Source organism: Physeter macrocephalus, chromosome 21, assembly GCF_002837175.3.
Source record: "Physeter macrocephalus isolate SW-GA chromosome 21, ASM283717v5, whole genome shotgun sequence".
NCBI classification, from domain to species: domain Eukaryota; kingdom Metazoa; phylum Chordata; class Mammalia; order Artiodactyla; family Physeteridae; genus Physeter; species Physeter macrocephalus.
Window position 1 is genome coordinate 28,135,283 of NC_041234.1, and position 7,713 is coordinate 28,142,995.

Sequence of the window (7,713 nt, forward strand, 5' to 3'; positions counted from 1 at the left end):
GAGACGCAAGAAGGAAGAGATATGGGAACATATGTATATGTATAACTGATTCACTTTGTTGTAAAGCAGAAACTAACACGCCATTGTAAAGCAATTATACTCCAATAAAGACGTTGAAAAAAAAGAATTTAAAGAAAATCAACTCTATGAGAGTTCTAATGATGTATATACATGACCACATTATTTATAGTTAATATCTATGTATTCTTCAATTTTAGATTTTCCTAAATTCTTTGGAATGTATAAAGTAGAATATATATAGGGTTGAAAGACAATAGGTTACACAGTTGAGAATTTAAGAACTTTAGCCAGGAAATGTCCAAGATTAAATCATTTACATTCTTTAATATGTAGAATGATTGTTTTATATTATTTTTTTTTAATTTTTCAAAGGAAAAGAATAGCAAGTAGTTGAGTTTAAGATGTTTTCACTGGAATAAATGTTATGTATTGTTCTCCAGTTCCTTATCTAAATTGAAGGTAATTCATAAGATACAAAAGTTTTTTACTTTGTAAGTTTTCCTTAGTAATTTAAAATTGTCTTGATTTTAAAAATACTCAGTGAAATTTGGCTAAGTTTCCTCTCCTGAATGAAGACATGGGTTCTCCAAATTCTGATTGCACAATCGAAACAGTTTAAGAAAAAGAAATTCTCGTGGTTGTGAATATAAAAATAACTAACAGTAAGAAAACTCCAATGGGCAGAAAAAATTTCATTACTTATGATAGTCTGAGATTGCTAGGAGGGAATGAGTTTGAATAAGGAGATCAAAGAGAAATAAATCTAGGACCCTTACATTTGTTCAAAGATAACATTACTGCTAGTATTTGACTGAAACGCTGAACAAATAAATAAGTAAAACATATAGTATGTCAGACAGAGATAAATGCTAAGAAGAAAAATTAAGCAAGACAGTGGAATAGGGAAGTTGGGAAGTAGAATGGGGAGGTTGCTATCAGCTTGGAATGAATTTTTATCCTTAGAAATATAGAGGTATTGGAGAGACATCTTACACACTTCTTTGAGAAGTATTGTTAAAAGTGCCCTTTTGTGGATTCAGGGTCATGCAGCACAAGGTCCACAGGGACCCTTGCTGTGTCCAGTGTGGCTCCCATGCCAAGGAGTTCACTCCCTCTGCAGTGACCCGTGTCCTTCTCAGAGCCCAGACCTCCTGCTGGGTTAAGGGCCCAGGAAATGCCTCCCGAAAGACTCTTCCCACTATTCCAGATCATTTCCTTGGGGCAGAGGAAAGAGTTATTTTGTGCATCTTCATTTTTCAAGATAAAGAAGTCAGGCTGACTGCTGATGGAGATCCTGTTGGGAAGCCTATAAAGAGATAAAGAGCCTCTCAGAGCCCTGGAACACCCACCTTCCCACCGAGGAAAACCTGTTCTAAGCATTCCACAGCAGGCCCCTGGTAATGACCATGGTGGTGATTGTCTGATGACACCAGAAGTGGGGTGACTAGGAATAAACAGCTGAAATGCCCCTGTGACTCAGTCAAGAGTTCCAGTGCCACGTCTCCAGGCCTCCCTCATACCTGAAGCAGACTCATTAAGAGCAAACTTCAGCCAGACTGCTTGCTTCCCAATCTTGGCTCTATCGCTTCCTGGCTGGGACACTTTGGGTAAGTCGCTTCACCTCGTTTCTCCATGTAAAATGGGGATTAAAAACCATATTGGCCCTCTTCGGTTTTTGTGAAGATTAAGTAAGTTAATATATGTAAAGCATTTTATACCAAAACACATCTACTGAGCATCTGCCATGTGCCAGACACTGTTCTAGATGCCAACGATTCGTTTAGAGCACTGCCTGGCATATAATGTGAGCTCAACGTATACCAGTAATGAGAGGTCTACAAATCCTTATCTCACTCTCAGATTGATTATTATGATGCTGATTTTATAAAGATAATAGGGTAACTATTCTATCTATATAAAACTCAGCTCTCCATGATCAAACACATTAATAATTTTTACAGCAAAACATAAAAACATCCTACTGATTGGGAAAAATAAAGACTATAAACACTGGCTTCATGTCAGTTTAGGTCAGGATTTGCTACCAAATTTTTTACATTAAAATCTTTTGGTTTTCAGACCTTTTTGGATTTCAGAAGCGAGCGATGGAGGACCTATATAGTAAATAAGGGACAAAACCCACTGAAGTCTTCTTTTCCTTTCTAACTTCTGGACATGCTAATGACCAAATCAACAGTCAAAACCGTTTAGGAGTAGAAAATAGGAAGCCCTTCAGGCATGGGAAATCCACAACTGCATAATTAATCTATGCCAAATATAATCTAAACAATACCTCCTCCCCTCCAAATAGAGTGTGCCATAAGCTTCTCAGTCAACCAGTTCATTTCCACAAATAACAGGTCTCAATCTTTAAGGGTTTTTAAAAGTAACTTTTGAATATAGGATAATATACTTAAGTTTTACCACTATTTTAATAGTACAACCCTATCTTTCCTATGGAAAAAAGACAAGCTATTAAATGATTTTGAAAATTGACTTAAAAACATGGACCTTTAAAGAATACAGGATGCTCTGTAGTCCATCTAGGGGAGATGAATAAACGTCATGCCAAAGTGGTAAACTATCCTGCTACCGAAGGAATTTTCTCCACATTGCATTTAAGGAAATATTTGCAGCTCTTGAAGAGCTATACAATAACTAGTTCAAGATGTTTGCACTGCTGGTCAGCGCTGGATAAAGGATTTGCACAAACGCATGGAAACCGACTTCTCTTGCCTCTTCATTACCCCCATATGTTGTTATTTATCTTCCCCAACTTCTCTGACCCCTTTCCACTTATTTTATACTCAAGTAGTGCTTTGTTCATGACCTATGTTTACCACTCTCATGGCAATCGGTACACAAAGGCAAGTCAGGAAGACATGGAACGAACGGAGATACTTATATTGCTCCATGGTTTTTTCCCCTTCTCATTATCCTCCTACTCAGTGAGACTGTAGTGGGAGGTCTGAATGACATTTGCAAACCGAGAACTTAAAGCTACATTTCAACACCCAACCCCTCAGTTGTTATAGGAACAACACTATGAGGCTTATCTAGTTTCTGACAAACAGCCACTTGTTCCGCTAGTGATTAAAGTTCCTCCTTCCAATCAAATATATACACATATACATATCCATACCTCGAAACATTTAGTTGGGCAGAACTGAATACCACACCAAAAATGTAAATACAAGCCCAAAGGGAAAGTGTTTATATTCCCAGATTTGCAAATATCAATAGTACTTAAAGAAAGTTATTCTGAGGTCTGTCCCTTGACCTGAGTCCCTTCCGTTTGTAGCTTTACATACCCACAAAGACAAAGACATGTGCATACCATTAATGTCTTTTAACAAAGTATACAAAACTTTTAAGACTCTCCATAACCCCAGAGAATTCAGGGCAATGCTCTGTTATTTATTTTACATGTATTTTTTTAAATTAATAAATTGTAACAGAGAGGAGCACAAAGAATTGAAAACATGAAGATCTAAAGAAATGCTTTTGGAATATACTTTTGAGCATTTACTGTTTCAACCTGCTTCTGGCATATTTTTGTCATTCAAAACAATGGCTGCTAAATGGATGAGTAAAATCTAAAAATTATATAGAGGCTTTTTTCCATTAAGCATGGCAGTGTTTAGACAGACGATTAAATCACCATGTTTTTCCCAAGTATTTCCATGAAATACAGAGCTGAAAACAATTGTGAATCACTGAACACAAACTAGCAATCAGATATAAATTACCTGTAAATATCTTAATGTTTTGTCACCACTTTTCTGTCTTCAAGACTTTGAAACCTATAAATCCATGTACTTCAAGAAAAAGAGTAGCATTTTCCCATATCCTTAGCCACACTTTAATTAAGTCAAATAACTTGTAATATCAACAAGTTTGGATCACCAGTCTGATTTACTGGAGGACCTGCCCTTAACGGCCATGCTTACCTTGCTTTTTATCTATTTCTTTGAAAATAAATACTTCTACAGAAGTCTTGAGAGCTATTAGTCTGAGAAAAATGCTCTCAAAAATTCTCAAAGTATATAAGCAGGAAAAAAAGACCAATTAACAGATCCCACTAGATTCATCTTCCTCCCCCCTCCACCCTCATCTCACTCTAGTGCCAACAAGAGAAACTGTAGAACTGCTATCCTGTTTTTTATTATACATTTTCCCCTTTCGAGTTAAGGATTTCAAGATTTTGAAAGAAACAGAATGAAAACCCAAAGTCAGAAATGCAGATTTAACTCTCAATTTGAAATAATGTACTTTAAAAAGTAAATAAATATTGTATCCTCTATAACCCTAAACTTACAATTCTGTCACTAATAGTTTTAATTATATATATTCATATTCATAAAGGGAGATCACCAAAATTACCTACATGTTTGCTAGCAGTTAAAGGACAAAATATTTTTCCATCTGATTCTATAAGTGGACATCACATGATTACTTCTATTGACCAATAAAAAACTGATAAAATCAGGTAGCCACCCTCCATTCTAGTTTTATTTTCTTATTTTATTCAACTTTTCCACCACAATCATTCTTAAGAAGCCAAATCAAGAAATCAGACACTCATGCCTAATATAAAATTGTGTTTCCTTACAGTTCACAAACAAGAACCTATTATATATATATATATTAACACAATTACTCAAAGCATTATTGTATTTTTCTGGAAATTTAAACATAGGGGCAGCTCAGATTTAAGATTAGAAAACTGAATTTAAGGTTCCGGAGAACGAGAGACACAGGCACACCAGTAAGAACTGCTAATCATGATATCTCGAAACAGCTCTCAAAAATGAACCATGTAGAAATAAACTACCCTTCTACTGTACTAATGTAATCAAAGAGAACAGTCTTAAAATTCATGACACAAGTGTAAAAAAAAAATCTGTTACCATCTTAATCTGCCCTTCACAATCAGTAGGAAATTTTTCTAATGCATTACTTAAACTATCATTTTGTAGAGTTCTAACTAAATTCTTGACATCCTAGTGTAGAAGGATGGAAAGGAGGGCAAGTTGACTAATTCTGAAAACATCCCTTTAAATATCTATCACACATACTGTTCAGACCAAATGGAAATCTATATCCATGGAATGTTAATGCCACAACTTTACCAGAGAACCCATTTTTATTTTCTTCCCCCTCATAAAAAGAAAAAGGTGGCGGGGTGTCGGGGAGCCAAGCTATTTGTATTACATATATTTGGCTAACTGGTAACGCTCAGCTCATCTTTGTTAATTACTTGGCTTCTTCTCAGCCTTTATGCTGTATTCTTGGGCTGCTCCTTTTTTAGAATTCCTCACTCTGTTTATGTGTTCTTTTGGTTCAACACAGTTGTTAGGGGTCTGTGAACAATTTTACAATTCCCACACACACCATATGATATCTATTAGGGAGCAATGCCACTTTTCACTTACCAATTCTGGATAAAGCAGTATTTCCTGGTGACAGAATGCTGCTGCTTCCGTTCGCTAAACTCCCACTTCACAGCTTGATAAATCTGATTAGAAAATGTCTTTGTTCCAGATCACACGAGGCGCTTTTTTCCTACGAAAGTTTTCTAAAGAGTTATCTGCATTTCATTCCTGTGACAAAACGAATACGAACAAGGAGGGTATAGGGAGGGAACAGGGAGTAAGTCCACACAAGTTCCTGGCAAAGATTTTTAGCTGCATTTTTCTGAGTTTAATCAGTAAGCTACATTAAAGTGACAGTTACCAGTTCAGGGAGCCAGAGTTTGATCAAGGCAGCCACAACCAGTTTGGGTATCTTCCACTGATGTGCAGACCCCAAGGAAGTAGTCCCTTGGTCATCTATCACATGTGGCTGAATCACTGGACACCCGTCGCGCCCCCTCCCCCGCCCCTGTTGAGCAGCAGCCCAGGCAGGAGAGTGGCTGGTCGCCCGAAGCGGGACCTCTTATAGGGACCCGCCAATTAGCTGTTGACCAATCGCAGGCAGCACCTAGTACCTAAGTCACATGACAGGGCAGTCCCTATGACTGCAGGATTTCTGAATTACTGGGGTTACACAAAGGACACTCATTCAGGAAAAGAGAAAAAAAAAAAAAAGCCATAAGCCGAAACAGAAAACGCCCAGGCTGTGACAACTCCGGCTTTAAAACAGGGAACACCCTAGCCTCACACAGACAGACAAAAAGCCGCAACCAAGCCAGGATGGAAATCAGCGGAATGCCTGGCACATATTAAAAAATAATCGCAAAGCAGAGGCTGAGCTTACAAACCTGCTTCAGCTATAAATCTACTCCTCCTGCCCCTTCCTCTTCAGTCTCCCCAGCAATTTAACATTCTCAACTTCTTTATTCTAAAAAGCTCCGGTGAGCCTCTGCAAAGCCACTGGAGGAAAAATGGGTGAGACACACGAGCCCCTGCTCTTCTCAGCCCCTCAAAATACCCCTGAAGGAGATTCAAAGTCTGCCGTGAAACAGTTCCTTAAACAAAATACACGTCTCGCAAAAAGGTTGCATAAATCAGGCAAAATTAAACATGGTCAGGACAAATTTGCACGGTAACGACCAAATCATCTGTCTCTCCCCCTTTCTTTCTCTCTCATGTAATCATTTTGGACTGTTCACATCAAGAACATTCTTGTTAAGTAAATGAGCCCCCTGCTTAGCGAACTACCTACCAATTTACTATTTTAACACCCCCAATGTATTTCTCAATTTTTTTTATATCTCAGGAAAAATTCAACTGTGAACACCCCTACCATTTCTTTGCCCCCCACCCAGAATGGTACTTACATTTTTCCTTTGTTTGGGTCTGTCAGTTTCTCTCCCTCCCCCGACATCTGAAGCCAAAATATGGGCTCAGCTTCAACCTTCAAACCTAAAAGGCCCTATTTTGATCGTGCAAGGCTGCAACAGCTCCTCCTCTGAGGCAAGCCTGGAACACTGTGCTGCTTGCCATTCCCAATTTATGGAAGGAAGCGTATGTCAAACAAACCAGGTGATGACTCAGACTGCCTCCCCCAGCCACGTTTTCCCTAGAATGGGAGGGTAGCGTAAGTGCAGCCCATTTGGATGTGACTCAGTTTTATTAGACTGGTGATTGTAGTTAATCTGACAAGCTCACATTTTTCTTTTATAACTTGTACATTTCAGGATCACAATGCACGTTCTAAATGGTTTCAAAGAATTGGATCATGTAAAAGAGAAAGTCGCCAAGACTGTTTTGAAGGTATGGCAAGGCTCTGGTTCTATTCCCAAATATTTAAAACTTCTTAATTATTTGTTGAAAGTTTTACAACTGAGGCAACCGAACGTTTGAGTTCATGTGAACAGCAGTAAACAGGTCTTGTAATTTTAGGTCTACTGGAGGCTTTTACCATGGGGGCTCGGACGCTTTCCGTCCTGAGGACCCAAGTTTAACTCTCTAGGTCTGCAGCCCACGTGGCAGGTTCTTTAGGAAGTGGTCAGGGGCATGAGAGCCATGTTGCAGCTTTCACTTTTGCATTTACTGCAATTCACATTATAACTTGAGCCACTCACACACAAGCACGCATGCAATACAATCACATTCTCTCTCTCTCTCTCTCTCTCTCACACACACACACACACACACACACAATCTGTACTGTCCTTTAATCCCAACTGGCCTACAAACTGCAAAATAAAAACTTGAAAATCTTCAAATGTCATCTGAGAAAATTCCG

General features: G+C 38.3%; 1 long non-coding RNA gene across 1 annotated transcript in view; it reads right to left on the reverse strand.

The window, feature by feature from the left end:
* The window catches only part of LOC102982529 (uncharacterized), a 26,606-nt gene extending 19,665 nt beyond the window's left edge, over positions 1 to 6,941 (reverse strand). The window contains exons 1-2 of the long non-coding RNA XR_448400.3: positions 6,803 to 6,941; positions 5,457 to 5,624 (exon numbers count right to left, since the gene is read on the reverse strand). This is a non-coding gene — a long non-coding RNA (uncharacterized lncRNA). The remainder of the gene's footprint in view (positions 1 to 5,456; positions 5,625 to 6,802) is intronic.
* Between the last annotated feature and the right edge of the window lie 772 nt (positions 6,942 to 7,713).